The 18614-nt window shown below is 31.1% G+C and overlaps 1 protein-coding gene across 1 annotated transcript in view; it reads left to right on the top strand.

The window, feature by feature from the left end:
* The window catches only part of Pdrg1 (Pdrg1 prefoldin-like subunit), a 37806-nt gene that overhangs the window by 1005 nt on the left and 18187 nt on the right, over positions 1-18614 (top strand). The window lies entirely within an intron of this gene.

The raw sequence follows: 18614 nt of genomic DNA, 5'->3' as shown, positions 1-18614 counted from the left end.
TAATAGGGTATGAACAAACTAATAAATATATATAATCCGCAAGGTGGTATGAGAGTTTGTAGCTTGGGGACGGGACATGAATTTTTTCCAGCTCCCTCACTGTGAGTAACATACACCTAGGTATTTTAACAGCATAAAAGGCGTGTCAAATATTTTGTCATCTTGAAAGAGGGAAGTTTTTTTCTATAAATTTAAAGATTGAAATAATATTAAGTATAAATTTCTATTATTTTTTAAAGTTTTTCATTTTCTTAAATTTTCTACATACTTCAATGTTTCAATTACCTATCATTAACGAAATTTCATCTATGTGGTATTGTATGTTTAAAAAAATCATAGTATTGAACAAGGTTGTGCCCGGTTCAGGCTCAGCGGTTCTATCAGTCTCGGTTCTTTCATTTCAACGGTTTTTGTCTTTGTTAAGCTTTATCGGTCTCGGATCTGTTTTATACAGGCTGAGTTTTGTAATAGGCACTTAAAATAAGGGGCTTCGCTAGAAAATTCGGGCCCAGGAAAGGATATTAGATGCAAATAGGCTGCAACTACCTTATACACAGAGTTTGTAATAGCCCAAGTTCTTGTAGGGGCACAAAAGCTAAGGTTACTTAAGACGTTGGTTCTCAAAGTGGGAGCTGTGAGGGAGGCTAGGCGGGGTACAGGAAGATGAAGAATTGAGGATTACTTTCAGCCTATATATCCATAGTACACATGTTTTGTATAAAGGGGAGTCTCAGCTAAAAATGTAATAGTGCCTTGGCATAGTAAAGCTTGTGAAACCCTGGGTTAAGGAATATTATAGTTATTATATTATAGGGCCCGACAAGCTTAGTAGCGGACCTGGATCTATAATCTAACCCACCCCTTCCCTCTTTTATTTACACAATCTGCTGCCTAAAACCACTTTTCCAGATCCCTACGAAGCCCTTAGCTATTTGGAATTCAGATGAAACTGTATCACCCAGGTGACGTAAAAAACTATTAGAAAACGCAACAATTTTCTGATTAAAAAAATCAGAAAATTGACTTATTGATAAAAGCTAATTTATTTCTTATAATATATATTGTATTTTTTTATATATAATCTATATAGGATAAAAAACACAAGAACAAGGATTAATATTGCGGTCTCAGTTCGACTTTTTCAGTTCAAGTTCTAGCAGTTCAAGAACAGGAGCCGCTTGAACCGCTAGACCGATAAGTTCTTGCTATATAACTAAAGAAGGAGTAATTTTTGTTGTAAAATTCAAATTACTTCGTCACTGTCGAATAAATATAGGAAATATTGGCATCACTGAAATTAAAAGAAAAGGCTACATCAAATAACGTTTGTTATTGCATTTAAATCTGATTTTTTTAAATCGTTTAACATTTCCTACGTACACCTATATTTTATATTGAATAATATTATAATAACTCAGGGAGTTGTATTATTTTCCTGCAAGACGGCGCTATTCTCGTTCGCTATGTTTACAAACGAATTTAAGTAAACAACGCACATGCTCTATGTTTTGTTTAGATTGGTCCTACAAAATTTGGGTTTGATCACCTCGTTACATTTATTGTTTCTTACAACCTTTTCCTCATTCAAAAAGTAGTAGAAAAATACCCAAAATCAGTTGGTAGTTGACCAATTCTTCCAAGCTTTGAAATGAGTACTCAATAATTGTTGGGGATTGCTCTCAGCTGAATAATACTGGAGTCAAATTCAACTAATCAGCAATCAAAACACTGATTGGAGGGAAATATGCAGAAACATCGACAACTGACGACAAAATGTAGTTTTAATGTTTATGTAAGAAAGGTATGGCAAAACAAGGTTAATAGAAATACAAGGTTAGACCCATCATCTAATCGGCCTTGCTAGAATTTTCAATCTGATGTATTGTACCGACTGCTGGGCAAGACAAGCAGGTTTTGACAGAACACGCAACGCAACCACCATCGCTAGAATTTTCAATTTAATGTATGGTCCCGACTGCTGGACAAGACAAGCAGGTTTTGGCAAGACAAGCTAGAATTTTCAATTTAATGTATTTGACAGAAAAGCACAGAACAACCACTAATCTACTATGATGTCAATATTGAAACTGTGGTGGAATTTAAACATCCGTTGTACACGTGTTATGGTATAACCTTGTATTTCTTTTAACCTTGAGTCAGTGGTAGTTTGCAATTCTACCCTACTAAAATTATATTTATTAATCAATAATTGTTGGAAATTGTTCATAGTTTAATAAGAGCTATTTCCCATTTAACTAATCAACGTTCAGAACATTATTATGGGGAAAAGAAGCAAAAAAGTTGTCATCTTATAACAAAATACAGTTTAGATTTTTGAGTTAGTAGAGTAATTAAAACATAATTAAATTTCAGACACCGGTTTAGACCAAAATATCGATCCAGGTCGATCTAAAAAGTCATTTTAAGACCTAATTGAAAAAGATAAGTCTCGGACCGAGTCTCAACACTAGTACCTTTCCTACTTCTGTAAGTGTTGGCCGTACTCAACTTTCACTGGAGGGGGGTAGGTAGATTTTATTGCTTTAGAGACTACAGATTTAAAAAATTTGGTACCCCTTTACAATTTTTATTTCTTTAAAAAGTTTTTTTTTATGAAATATATTAATTTTTTCCCAATTTGTCAAGCCCCGGCCCCTCACTACTAAGTCAAGGCCGTGTCTCTTAGTATATAATTATGTTTATACATATTATTTTGATAACGATTTAATAGATATCAGGCTTGAGTTGTTAATTTGATGAATTTAGACTTGACTTGAGTTCTTGGAATTGAAAATACTTACAATAAAAGTAATTTATGTATTGCAAGGTTTGTCTCCAATATACAATTTTAAGAAAAAAAATGGAAATTGGAATTTTATAATTTGCAATTTTTCTGAAATAGTTTACTGAATTATGATCCAATTTTGCTATGAACAATTTTTTTAAATTTAAGTAAAATTTTCGTCAATATATTTCCTTTAAATCGAATGATAAGTCGAATGTTTAGAACAATATATTTTAAAAGTACAAATGGTTTAATTCTTCGTTGCTCTAGCTATCTGTTCTGGGATATTATATCATGAGAGTGTTCTTAAAGTAACGTAAGGAACTCACCTTCTTTTATAAGGAGTGAGGGAAATCCGGTGAATTTGTTAGCTGACCCGTATATTTTGGAATGGTTAATCTGAAGAATAAATTTTCTTTTCCTTGATAGTTGTCATTATTATTTAATTCCTGTGTAATGAACATGCTTTCCTAAATATATTCAATTAGATTCAAAAGCATGGACGTCTCGAGCATGTGGACAACAGACTAGAAAACACGCGCTCCAAGGACTGGCGTTAAAAGTTCACGAATATGTTATTTTTCAATAAAAATATATTAATACGGATTTTCAATACAGATTTAAGGAGTTTTTTGAGTTAAAATCTATAAATATTTATTCATAAAGGGACAATTAATAAGAATTCAAGACTAAATAAGCTGCAATATATCCCCAATATAATTTACATTAATTATTTCAAAAATAGATGTACACACCAGAAAAATTAATGTTAATAACTTAAACATTATCAGATTGAAGCTTGGCAACCTGTCTAGATTTGAGCTTGTTTTCAGAAGATATTTTTCTGTCTTTCTGTCGGGATGTTGTCATTGTGTTGAGAAACCAAATTTTTTCCCATCACGTTGAAGAGGATTTGTGAAATCTTGCCAAGAATGCTTGCCAATTTGTGATCTTGGTCACACACAGTATCAACTATTGCTTCGATTGTAGTTTCTGAGCTCTGTCTTGACTCTTTATGGTGGATTTCTTTGATATGCAGTAGACAAAGTTCTAAAATACTTGAGACATGAAGCTGTAAGGCAATTTGACTTGAAGATTTGATCATAGAGGGCCGTACTAAAATTTTGCCACAGAAGAAGAACAGAGAGAAGACAAGGTGAAAATCTCCTTCTGTTGGGTTTCTTGAAGAGTAATGTCATCTGTTCAATGATGAAATATAATTTTGAAGAATGAATTGGCTCCATGTCTGGGTATGCAAGTAGTTTGTTCAATAAGCCCATGATGATTTCATAAGTCTCTTCATTATTCAAGAACTTTTTTTGATCCTAAATATGCAGCAACGCTGATTTCTTCAGTTACTGGTTATATGATATTAACCTTTGTGATAAGACAGAACTTTTGCTTAGCTCATGATGCCCATAAAAAATTCAAAAGGTAAGGTCTTCTTGGATTTCGAGGCTAGCCTTAATATCAAGAACCCAACCTTCAGTCGCTTCTAGCTTAACAAGGGTCAATTTGGGGTATTTAATTAGGATAAATCCCAATTAAAAATGTTTCAATTAACAACTTATCTTAAAGCTCTTTAACGGTTAGTGTCTCTTTTTCAACAAACATTTGAGCTCCAAGGCTTCCTGACGCTAATTTTCGAGCTGGAGTCGTAGGTCACTACTGGATGCTTGGGTGGGTCTAGGAAGAGGCAGATGAGAAGAGAGGTAGTGAGGTAGGTTTGCCTCACTCAAGGCACAGCATCCTTTTTCAGTCTCCTGAAAAGTTAAGTAGTTCAATTAAGTACATATATCAATCCTTGAATTAGTTCTAGGTTTGCATTTTAAAGTAACTTAGCCTTTTTATCCAAAGCTAGAACCTATTTTTGGACTTGTGCCCCTGAGAGCCCTACCTTAGTTCCACTTGCCGATTAAGTTGAGGACCACTGCCCTATCACTGGTCTACGGAATGGGTAATATAATCCGATTTTGTGAAATGGAGGCTGCACAGTCTTTTTTTTTTTTTTTCTTGAATGTTCCTTTAAATGTTTAGATGGAGTTGCACTGATTAAGTATAATTAAACATTATAGTATTACAATTACTCCATCTAACCTAGGAATCTTTTGGTGAAATCCATATACATATAGTAAGTATATTTATTTCTCTAGGAATCACCGAGGCGCGAACGTACATACAGTCTTGAATTCTTAGTAATTGTCTATATTTTTGAATTCACTTTGGGATACACTTTCTGTCTTGGAACAGACCTCTCCCATTTGGATTCAAGTTCCGGATTAAGAGGCACATTGAAACCAGGAAAACTATAGTATAGGATTCTTGGGTGTACCGTTGTGACCTCCACGGCATCCGGAGGCACAGCACTTCCATCCCATCACCTTAAACTTAACAGTCACGATCGGAATCCTGAAGCTATAAGTATAGTATCTTTGAATTTTTCACTACTGAAAACAATGACTAATCAATTTTAAAAACAAGCCGTTTCTTGGAGCTTGCGCGCTTTTTTTATTCATCTGCATGTAGTCCAGAAGCTCTAGATGTCAATGTCAAAACATTAATGTGAGCTGATAAAAGACGGAGCCTAACCCTAAGGATTTATTGTGGAGTTATAATTGTAAGTCCTTGTTGGACTCAGAGTAGAATTGAGGATCGACAACGGACTAATTATCACCAATGTGGTTGCTTATTTTATTCTCCTCCTCTTGTCTCGTCATGAGCATTATTCTTTCTCTTCTACAAAACATTCTTCAAATTGTCAGAGTTACAATGTTGATTTTCAGTTTCTTTTTTTTTAACATGTTCATTGTACAGAGGATTTTCATCATTACCCATAAGCAGAGTTTTTCATTCATACTAGTATCCCCTCCTTGTTTGGTAAGAACTTGAAATTTGTACTAGGGGGAAGGGGTATTTATTTATTTATTTACACACTAGTGTATCCGTTGAATAATCCCTCTAGAATTTTGCAACAAATGATAAATCCTTTTGCGTCAAATTGAGAAATCTTGATCTTCCATTTACGCAAAAGGTATGACTTATAATCAATTGTGGTGGTGATGCCTCCATCCAACAAGTCTCCTGAAGATCACGCCTACTTCAAATATGCTTCAATTACTAGTGTGGTCTTTTAGTATGTTTAAAACTACCAATACGGATCAAACGCAGAAATTAACGGAATAGAATCTTTCTAAAATCTTGATTTGTCGATATAATATAGCCAAATTTATGAATAAATTATTTAAAATATAAAACAACACAAATGATTTTAAAGGATCCTTATATAAGTGTATATTTCTTTAAATACAAATTGTTCTATTTTGAGTACTCATTTTTAAAAAATTTAGTGGTTTTTTTTGCTAATTTTGGCAAAAAAAAAAAAAAATGATCCAAAATCATCAGTCTAATTATAACTAATGTTCTCTCACATGATTATAATAAGATAAAATGAGAATAATAGATTTAATCAATTTCATATTTATTATGTTTAAAATGTGACGAACCCATCATCAAGACTTTTACTCAATTTGGCCACCTTTTGCAGCTTTATCTTTCTCAATCTTCTCGAACAGCTTTTGCATAGGCACAAATAGTAATAAGTGCAAACGTATTCCATTCATTCACCAATGCGTCCCTCAATGAGTTAATATTTGGATGATCCTTATTACAGACATATTCTTCAACTAATGACCAAATATAAATCCAAGGGATTTATATTTGGGTTTGAAAAAGGCAAGTATTTTATATCAAGATATCTTCAAATTATTCATCTTGAGTGAAGGTATATTTATTATCTTGAAATACCTCTTCAACACAGACCTACAATCCTGGTTCCAATATCACGAGCTGGTATGTCTCTGAGTTGAGGTTGATCCCTTGTAGAATCAAAATAAGTGTAGGCATTGCATCCTCACATACAGCAGCTTAACCATAATTCCAGCGGGCTTCTAACGCTGATAGCGGGTTATTGCTGATATAGGTATTGCAGCGATTTCCTTTCCAATCACATTGTTATTTTGGGGATTAAATGTGGAATAGATGGTGAAATATTTATCATCACTGGAAATGAGATTTGGGAGTGTGCCTTTTCTAATGCAATTAAGAAGAACATTGCTTTTTTCCATTCCATTTCGTTTTGTATTAGTAGTTAAGAAATGACGCTTCTGCAAACAATACACAGACATCTTAAGATTATTCTTGATAATTTTGGATACCCTGGCCTTAGAAATACCTTACCATTTCCCCAATGCCCTTTGATACTGTATAGGATTTCTTTGAATTCACTCTCAGAAGTCCTTGATTATTTTGGAAGTATTTTTGCCTTTTGGTCGTCCAGATTGAGGTCGATCACCTCTTCCATCTTTTTCTTTATGGCGTTTAATTTTTCTCCGGACCAAAACACAGTTTATAACCAAATATTTAAGGGGTATTACTATTTCAGGATTTGACTTCCCTTTCTCGTATAAATTAATGATAAGCTTGGCTTCCATTCTTCATTAAATATGTTTTACGTGGAATAAAAACTTTTTAATTTGATTTTTTTACGATAGGTTTCTAAAAGATAACAGAGGTACCATATATGTACACTTTAGTCTCATATAGAGTGCAATATCCATATTAAAATAAATTAAATTATAACCCTGTATATGGTATATCTTGAGGGAAAAAGACCAGTTTTAGGGAGGTAAATGCCCCATACCCCACTTTTGACTGGGGGCCCAACAATTTTTATAAAAATATCATTAGAATAAAAAAAGGCGTGACCTTTTTGTTCAAAGGAGATACATTTTCTAAAAATGGAGCAATTTTTAGAATGGGAAAAAATAAATATTTAAAGTACATTTATCTTTGCCCAATCAACCTAAAACCGGCTGTAACCCCTCCAGTAAACTTTACCTATACTTAAACCAAAACTTTATTTAGATTACTTTGACTAGGGGTACCATAACTAATTCATAAGTGAGACAGTGGGGGGTTCAGTCTTTTAATAATTTCGTCACAAATTATTAACAGATTTATCACACAACTTTTCATTGTTATTTAAAAAAAAAAAAAAAAAATTCCACTTATGGCTTTGACTATAATATGTTTGGTAAATAAGTTTACAATGGCCTATAAAGCAATTTTATGCTGAATGGTGATAAAATCTGGCAGCCCCCCCCCCCATATTTATTGTTTTTATGAAATCATCTTTTATACCAATTTCTCAATCTACAACCTCTTCAACAAATTTTAACTAAAGTAAAATTATATTTATTTATACATCAAATATAATATTGTCGTGTTAATTAATTGTGTTTAAGGTAGGGGGGAGAATATCCGCCATGACTAAAATTTTGTAAAACTTGTAATATTTTGTGCAAAAAACAGCGATTGTTTTCAAAAAATAAAATTGTGTTGTCAAAATTTTTAATATTTAACAACATAATAAAAAATATTCTTTAACAAAATTTAAAAAATAGAAATATTTGTTAACTTTTTTTTATTGAAAAAAGTTTTTATGCTCGTATATATATAAATTTGCCAAAATGTTTTGTCAGTTTTGTCAAAAAGTAATAAATTACAATAAGCGAAGTATGCAGGGTAGTAAATTAATACAATCCACGCCCCCCCAAATATAAATTTCAAACTCTGCTTTAGAGCTCAGGTTATATAACTTAGTTCCAGTTCTATTCTATATGATTAAAAATAACAGTAAAATATCAGAACTGCAGTTTCGACCCCAAATACCCGATATATTCGGATCTGGGCCTAATAATGGTAAGAACCTTATTAAAAAAAAGATAATAATAACCGAATCGAGTCAGCGTGAAGTTTGAAAGGCGAGCCGCGAGTTATAAAATACAGCCTCAAGTTTGATTCCAGTCATTTTTTTGTATCTTTTATACGAGTCAATTTGAAAAGGGAGCCTAACAATAAAATAGAGAACAATACTTTTTTCTATGTTCTATCACTGAGAATCGGAATATTATGCAAATTACCCGAATAATTATGAAACTACCTGGATTTAAAATTAGGGTCTGAAATCCATTATTACCCTTAATGTATGTTCAGGGACGAGGGAAGCATTCATAGATTGGGAGGATCATATCTCAAGAAAATAATCTATTTATTTTCGTCCCCATTTCCTGCGATGGTGATAAATCATTTTCAGATTTTACTTTTAAAATCCTGATTTTTTTGGAGAGGTCAATTTTCCTTCTCCTTTCCTCATTGCCTGAATAATACTTGGTATACTGGATTTAAATCTTAAGACTACTTCTATGTAGTAACGTCATAGGTTCATATTCTAAATTTAATTACAGGTGTTGCAAGAGGGCACTTACATACATATTTCCAGAATAAAAAAAAAAAAAAAATAAGAAAATCATATTTGCACATCTTATAAAAAAGGGGGTTTTATCATTTGAGATGAGACATATCCAATGTGGGGATTTGTGACATATCTTCCAAGTATAATCTACTCTGCATACATACATTGACTTGATTTTAAAATGTCAGGAGAATGTGCAAATTTGGGACATTGCTATCACACCTCTAGTACATCTAAGTGTCTTCTCTCTTTTTAATATAATATTAATAAATAATACATAATATAATATAATAATTAATATGTAATGTCTTAAAGAGCCTTGCTTTTCAAAGGAGTTTAATTTAATTCTTTTTATGTGGTAACTTAGTAGTAATAGTATGTAGGCTTTTGTAATTTGATATAATTAAAGTGAAAAATAATAAATATATATTATGTGTATGATGTTCGCCTACCTACTACTTGGGGGACTATTAATAATCTGAATTTTATGGAATCAGAGTCCAAAATATCATATATTACTTCTTCTTCCAAGTTGTTCATGGAGAAAAGACATAATTAGGGTGGTACTAGGTTTTTGGATTATCTCTCTTCACAGGATTTCTAGGTGGTTGCACACTTGGGAGAAATTTCTCATTTTATTATTTTATAATTGTGTAGTAATCATGTCCAAAGCGTCCGCAGGGTATAGGTTGGATGGGATGTACCCCCTATATCCAAATTGAAAAAAAAAAAAAAGATGTGTAAATAGCTATAGATTTTTGAATTATTTTTGGGAAACCGGGGTTTATTTTTTAATTTTTGTAGATAGCTATGGATTTTTAAAACTTTTTTCCAAAAAATTAAATCTTTGAAATTTTTTTCCCTAAAAATCTAATATTTTATGAACAGCTGTGAATCTTGGAATTTTTTTTTTGAGAAAGAAATTAATTTTTTATGTATAGTGATGGATTTTAGATTTTTTTTTCCAAAAAATTTAGTATTTTAAATTTCATTTTGTAATTTTTTTTCCAGTTAATTTTTATATTTGAAATTTAATTTTTGAATTTTTTTCCACCAGTAAATTTAATTTTTGAAAAAAAATATATATATAATCCTGCGGAAGCTCCTGCATGTAAAATTATTAATCCACCTCTAATACCTATTCGAATATATACTATATCTAGGTACTATTGTTGGGTTTGGTCCAGAAATCCTAGACCGGTTATGATTTTTGTTGGACCGAACTAATTTGGTATGTACTGATCTCATAGAAAAATTCCGTCTAGCCAAGTCCAAAGGAAAAAAATTGATCTAGATCGGTCTAAGGAACCAATTCGGTCTATTTCGATCCCAAAAAAATCGCTCTTATTCAAAATTTGAATCCAGACCGATTTTACATATAAACTGTTCATGACGTCATATGTGTTTTTAAATTGTGAACATGGTACAATGATGTCAATCAAAGTTTAAACAAAGATAACTTGAAGATATTTTCATTTTGTCGTTCCTGTTGGAATACAGAACTCCGAATTTGAGCATTTCTTGAGATGGATGGTCAAATTAAAAGTATATTCATTTGATTCCCTTTATCTTCTTTTGGTTCTAACTCTTGGAGAACACAGACGTCCACCGCAATCCGTTCTTAATGAATTAAGAATGATCATAGGCCTTAGAAGTTGTCATATTAAAAGGATATCTATATTTCAAATATTTTAGTTTTATGGATACAATTCAATATTGCATAAATGGAAGAATAGATTCTTAATTGCTCTGAATTTTATATGCATACTGTATTTGGTCTAGAAATTATAGTGTATTGTTTAATTTTCAGGATTATCCAAATATTCATAATCTATCTAAGATCTTTGTTTAATATAACAAAACATCAATGACGGTTGAACTTAAAAAAATCAAAAAAAAAATCGGATTTTCATAATATGTGAGACCGAAAAAAAAAATTTGGTTTTAGAAAAAATCACTTAAGACCGAACCGAAAAAAATAAAATAGGTGCTAGGCCGAGTCTCAACTCTTCGAAGGGTATGACAGAAGCATTCTAAAATAAATTAAAACATTAAGTATGTTGATAAATATTTTTTTTTTTTTTGAAGGATTGTGAATCAAACGAATGGGAAATTTAGACTGCTTTATGTATGATTTTATTCGATGTTTTCTATAAATTTTAATGCAGTTTGTTCATTTGTTATATATTGTAATTTATTTCTCTATTTTGTTACATTTGTTTAAGTTTTTGTTTCTGTATCATTTTTGAGTATGTTTCATTTTTTTTAACTCCTATGTTTTTTGTTCACTGTTAAATTTGTTAGTTATTCGATGTTTATAAATTTATTGATTTAATCAATGTTTTTAATTTATTTTAGAACGTTTATTTTCATGACACTTTGAAGTGCTAATTAACCGAATAACTCGAAAAAGTCGAGATCCTTGTCCTCTTCCTCCATCAATATATTCTTCCCTCCACTTTGTGTCCCTACGATTGACGTACCAAAGTTATTTCCTTATTATTAAAAGGTAGTTAGGATTGAATTTCAACTATCCTCCGTCGCTGTCTCCAATTTTCGAGATAGAAAGATGACTTTATGTGCAGGCAAACATGTACAGGATACACAATTTCCTTCAGCAAACTAAACACATAAACTGTCCAAAGTTGAAACCTTCCACTTATAATCTCCTGTAACCCAGATTGCGAACTCCTTTTGAAGGAGTGATTATTTTTCCGTTGAAATTGCAGATTTATTAATAAAGGGATAACTTAATTTAGGATTATAGCGATAAATATCAAATTAAAATCACTGAATTTGGTACTAACATACGAGATTTACCCTGTACTACAAATCGACTCATTAGAGCATCTTGAACTTCAAATAGCGTCTACCTTGTCCAACAAATCGCTTAAACCAGAACGCATATCAGCTTTTAACTCAGGGTTTGGGCTGTGAATTTCACAATTATATAACTCTCAGCTCGTTCATAACTTACTATTTAAGTTTTTTTTGTTGCAGATTGGATCGAAAAAACAGAATAAAAAAAAGTTGACCTGCGTACTCTAAAAAACAACCCGTGCACTATTAGTAATAATGATAAATTAAGAATATATGGCCATTTTATACAGGGCTTAGATGTATTCTTTCTTTTCCAAATATAAAAATAAATATTTAAATTACATAGCATTTATAAATTGCTTCCGGAATCCCGAAATTTAAAGATTCATTTCCCGGGAAATGAGAAACCCTACTTGGTACCATTCTTAGGTACAACTTTTGTTATACCTATATATGATATTGTCGTCATTTGTCAAGGTATTTAAGTAGAAGTTCTTTTTGATAATAATAATAATGTGTACATTTATATATTATTCTATTTTTGTTGTAATAATAACTTGTTCTTCTTCTATCTAATAACATTGAAATACACACATTTTCTTTTAATTTCCCATTATGCGTCGTCTTTATTGTTTGTCATAGGCTTAAAAACTTTTTTTTTATTAATAACAATATATAATGAAGAAAATGGTTCTGCAGAAGGAACCTTCCTCCTCCAAAGAATTATTTGTACATACATGTATATTTCCGTACACCTCATAAAATTTTCTTAGTTATTTCTCAGTAAATTACATATATATTACGATATGCTCGTATTTACGTAAGGAGAATGTATGTTGTACACGTCGTTACCTTTATTGTATCATATTCATGCAACCTTTCACCCAAAAATAAACAGAAAAAGGCCCAAAATCATCTGGTTGTTAGGCAAATAAGTCAATTGTACAAACTGTCATTTATATATAGAGTACTCATTGACTATCATTATCATATGTTACACTACATTCTGGGGCTGTGGGAGTATTCAAAAAACATTTGACATTGCTAAAAAAAATATAAGGTCACGAAGAAATATATTTTCTACTAAAGGTTGACATAAAAAAAAAAGTTGATCCTAAAATTTGTAACCTTCATCCACTCCCAAAAAAACTCGCCTATAGTTATAGTTATTGTAAGTCAAACTAATTTAGTCAAATATTCGACTTTTTTTTCTCGATTATATTTCACAACTTTAAACTTCTGAGTTATAATTATAAATAATTAATTATTGTTTGTTTTATATTTTTTTGTCGTAATTATAAAGTCATTATTGTTTCATTTTATGTCTTTTATAAAAAATAAAAAGGTCATTAAAAATATTAATTTTGTAACATTATATCAAAAATTGTCAAAATATTTAACAAATTTTTTAATTAATTACCTTAAAATTGATAAAATTACCAATATTAAAAAAAAAAAAGAAGTTTATTATGTTTGATCTTTATTAGAAAAGGAATTTTGCATTTTCCCCCCCGATATACGGTGCTAAAACTCCCGTCCAAGGGATTTCAGAATCAAGGTCTTCACCAAAGTATCAATCTCAATCGGTCTCAAATAAATCACTCAAGGAACTATACGTATTTCCATACGCAGGTAGAAAGGGTTTTGAAATTGCGTATTTTATAAGGAAAGGCAGTTAAAAAAAAGTGTATCATATGTTAATATAGGGTGTACAAAAAACGGGAAAAACTTACGTTACTTGAGTTACGCAACCTTTGATGCCATTTGATGAGACGCAAAGAACTGCACATAATAAAGATGCCTATAATCAGAAGCGTCTGCTGGGAGTGGGCTGGAGGGACTGTAGCTCCCCCCCCTAATTATGGAATTTTTGCTTTTTACTAGGGTTTTTTTTTGTCTGGAGGAACTAATTTACGCAAAAAATATAATAAATATTTTTTTTGGAAGATTTATTTTCTTAAAAAAAAGTTCATTCGGGCAAATTATGCATAGAGCAAAAAATAAAATAATATAAATTTTTTGTGAATAGCTGTGTATTTTTTCCCAAAAAAAAAATAATATTATAAATTTTTTTCTGAAAAACTTTATATTTGAAATTTTTTCTAAGAAATTTAATTTTTTGTGTACAGGTATGGATTTTTGAAATTTTTTCAAACAAAATAATTTTCCAAATTTATTTCTAAGCATTTAAATTTCTGGATTTTTTTCCCAAAAAAAATAAAATAATAATATATATATATATCACTCTGCGGAGGTCCCTGATAAAATACAATTACTTTTGTGTTATGGTACAATGTACTGTAATATAAATAATTGTATTAATTCTCTATCTCTCTAGGTAACTTGATAAAATGGGATTTGAAGTGGATATTGAACTGATTAGATAATAATAATTATTATTAATATTAATTCTTTGTTTGGGGATATATTTTTATTATTTTAATAAATAAATATTTTAGAAGGAAGGAAGGAGTTTGGAATAATAAAATAAAAAGTTCATACTTTTCATAATTTATGATTAGATAATAAATATATGAATTAATTATATTTGATTTAGTAGGATCAAAATCCTCTTTTTTCGCCCAAAATGTATAATATATATTATCTGTCTATACTTACATAATATTTATTATAGAGATAAGTTCCCTGATACTGATATAATTAATAGATTCCTAGTATTGTATTGTATAGTAGAGACGACAACGCATGTTTCTTTTTATTTTCTCCAAAGTCGGGGATACTAATTTCAATGAAGAACAAATATAGATAATAAAATGCTCTTATTGTAGAATAATATGTATAGATATGTTAGGTAGTAGGTAAAATACATACCTATCTCTTGAGGTGTGAACAATTGAGTAAGTTTCTACATAATATATTTAGAATATGCAACAAAATGATTATTATTTATAGTAGATAGGTATGAACTATTATTATTTCGACCTTCTTATCACCCTTACCTCCTACATATATCAGTGAATTCAGAGACCCTACTTGTATTTTTTTAGGGGAGGGGAAAATTCATTCTGCTATTGTGACCTTTTTTTAGAAAATAACAAATGGACTGAAAAGTACTAGGCTTCATACTTTTTTTAATTCCCCTCATTTTCAGCTAGTACCAACCTTCAAAAAACAGATGTAAAAATTTCATGACAATTTTTTTCTTTAGTTTGTGAGTTATTGTGCTAAATATGATGTTACTTTTGTTATTTCCAAAGCAATGGATCAAAACCAATTTCGTGCAATAGTTTTACACTGCTTCTTGATGGGAAAAAATACCGTTTCATAAAGCATAAAAAAATAATAATAATAATGATTTAAAAAAAGCTAATTTGGAACGAAAGAAACGTGTTTTCTTTGTTAAGCCCAGGACTTTCAGCCCATGTGCTACATTTTTTGATGACCTCACATAGACCTAGACGTTGTGTCAAACAGATCTATGTTCATGAAGAGCTAGATGATATATACAGGGTGCTTCAACTTAACTTCCTTTTTCCTAACGACAATAAAACAAGTTTTATAAATCCGGAAAGTTTTATTTTTGTTTCATAATGATAGCACAGATTTCAAGTTTTGAAAATCCTTTCATAGAATTGACGTTCCTCATTGACCATATATACTGAATAAACGGAACTTTTGTATTTTAATACTCGATGATTTTTTTTTTTAGTTTAACCTTACATTGAGAGATTTTTAAGGGATAGTTATTTTATACAAAAAAATGCAAAATTTAACTATAATCATATTTTATTTTATACTTGTGGATAATTAATTAGTTAGGTAATTAGATATTTACGATTCTCTAAGGTCTTAAATATATTGTGTTTTTTATTTAGACAAAGTGCAATAATTTGTATGACATCAAATCTGATCTCTCCAGTATCATTATCCGTCCAGTTGTTTGTGCTCAAACATTTGCAAATCTCATTTTTTTGTATATTAGAAATTGATGCAATGAACTGATTTTCATAAATCCCACGAATAAAAACTCAATAGCTATACAGGAGTTAGTTTAATTTTATAAAATATTATGTCATACCATTTTTGGGCAATATTTAATTTTGACGGCAAATACACGTTTCTCTCTACTTCATAGCGACTGGATGTATTTCCGAGAAAAGTTTAGAATCCTGCTCTAGAATAAAACCAGGCTTAGCTCGTTATTACTTCTACAGACTGACTGCCATGCCCTATAAAAAAGGAACCTTGTACTTTAAATATTCACTTATTAGTGGGAACTAGGGCTGTACATATTATCCGTGATTAATATTCAGGGGCTGCGCAAAAAGGGTGCGTCCACTTTTTGAAAATTTAGAAATATCATATGGTATAACTCCTTAGAAAATCTTATTTATGAAAATTTTCAAAAACGGTGCACAGTATAGTTAAATGACTCAAAATTGGCCTTGTTCCAAGCAAAGGCAGTTTTAGGGGGAATTGGGGATTTTGCCTGAGCCAACGCTTGATTATAAAAAAATAGGACTTTACATTGGGTATTTTTAAAAGTAAACAAAATCAATAAACGCCTTTTTCTAAAAATAAAAATAAATGAAAGGTCATTTTAAAGAATAATTCCTGAAAAAAACTTCCAACCATACAAAATTGTTCCCTGCATTTATTTTGCTTAAAATATATAGATTCGAATTTTTGTTTTTAAAAAGCCCTGCAAATGTTTTTTTTTTTCCCCAGGGCCCAACTAACGGTACGACCGGTCCTAGTTCCTAGTTGATATCAGTCCTCGGAAAAGTCTAAATTTTAAAGCATTATAGGTAATGTTTTCATATTTCGGGGGGAAGTATATTAGAGTCCCTGTATTTTAAATTTGGAAGAGGTTTTCAGTGGTCTCTAGGCCACTGAAAACATTTTTAGCTCTCTTATTCGCACACACTTGATGAAAAAAAAAAGAAAAAAAAATGAACGACCCACTATGTATTAACGGAAATCATGATATCCAGGCCAATTTATGATGAATACAGGAAAGTGACCTAAAACTGATAATGTTGTCTCTGTTGTTTTGACTATATATATTAATATAATATGTAATATATTCATTCTAGTGGTTAAAATAATAAAAAATAAAGAGTTGACTCCCAAATTCCGCCCGGAATGATAACAAGTCAGAGCAAGAACAAGGAACGAAGAACCCGTAAAATATATATAGTAAATACATACATGAAGTATAATAATTCTATGATGAGGTTTTATCTTTTTTAATTTTTTTAAAATAATAACACGGGTAGAATACATATTATGTACATAGTAGACCTGATTGATGTATCTCGAATCGACTGTAGACTTGATAAAGTGTCACTGTACTTTGCTTTTAAATATGTCCATTCATACAGTATTATAATAATAAAACATATAGGACTAATTAAGTTTATAGGTTACTTAATTAATAAATACAGGGAAATCTAGTGTTGTGTCGATCCTTATTTAGGACTGAAGACCTCAGTCTTGGTGCAGTCCGGTTCAGTCCTGTATATCAGTCCTTAAACTTATGAAGTTTGGTCCTTAATTTCTTCTTTTTTAATCAGTTCTAGAACTGATAGTCCGAAGGATCGGTCCCAAGACTAGCCTGAACTAGACTGAATGAATAAGGACTAACACAATACTAGGCCTATCATCAATTCAATGATGGTTTATCATAACATACTAGGGGACATGCAAAAATTTTTATAATGTTCAATTACAATGTACTAGAGGTATTACCCGGAATTGTTCGAAATAATCTGGCGTCGGTCAAAAGACAAACCTTACTTTAATTAATTTGAAGATAATTGCCGAAGAAACACTCAGTGTTACTCTTGGTTTGTCATGAGTACACTCAGACGGAGCTACTCAATACTGAGATGTTCTCCTCTCCTAAGCATATTATACTAAAAATATTATTAATATTGTATGCCTCAAGAATAAAAAATAATATACTGGGCGCCCAAAAAGTTTTGGAACATTACTTTAATTGCATTTTGAAAGGTTTTGCTTAATTTTATGCAAAAGTTGAGTAAACAAAAAAGAACGGCTGATTCTTTACGTATTTAAAGACTTATTACCCAGTCTCTAAGACAAACATTAACGAAAATGTAGGAAAAAAAGCAAGAAGTGGCTCCTTTAGTCTGCGCCGGATTTAACAATTCCGATTTTGTAAATACCTTTAATGTCATGCAAAACCACCGTCTGGAGAGACGGAGTTAAGTTCAACAATAATGAAGACATCAGCGATTGTCATAGAAGCGGAAGGTCGGTCAAATTAAAGTCTGAAATGGGAAAAAAACCTTTTTTGAAAAATCCAAAGATGACGGACTTGGCGAAAAAGCGATCAGAGATCCGTCCCATGGTGTCTAATGCTGTAAAAAAAACAAAAGAAAAAAGAAGCTGTTGGCAAATTTCTCCGACTTATTGAACAACCCTTACTCACTCAACGACAATTACGATTTGATCGGTACAAAAAGCTTTACAATGACATGAGGTATCACGGAAACCGAATTTTGTTCTTCCCAAACGAGATAACATTTACAGTGGATACCGTGTACAATAGGGAAAATTATTGGGTTGTATTTATTGGAGAAGTCAACATAGTTTCGGCATTGTTTCGTCTGAAGGTCACAAAATGAAGCCAATTTGGTTTCCCGTTGGATACTTATTGAGTAGCAAGGATTATTTGATGATTATGCAAACAAAGTTGTGTTTCCCCAG

The sequence above is a fragment of the Lepeophtheirus salmonis genome, chromosome 1 (genome assembly GCF_016086655.4).
Source record: "Lepeophtheirus salmonis chromosome 1, UVic_Lsal_1.4, whole genome shotgun sequence".
Classification (NCBI taxonomy): Eukaryota; Metazoa; Arthropoda; class Copepoda; order Siphonostomatoida; family Caligidae; genus Lepeophtheirus; species Lepeophtheirus salmonis.
This window is presented reverse-complemented; position numbering and strand designations above follow the sequence as displayed.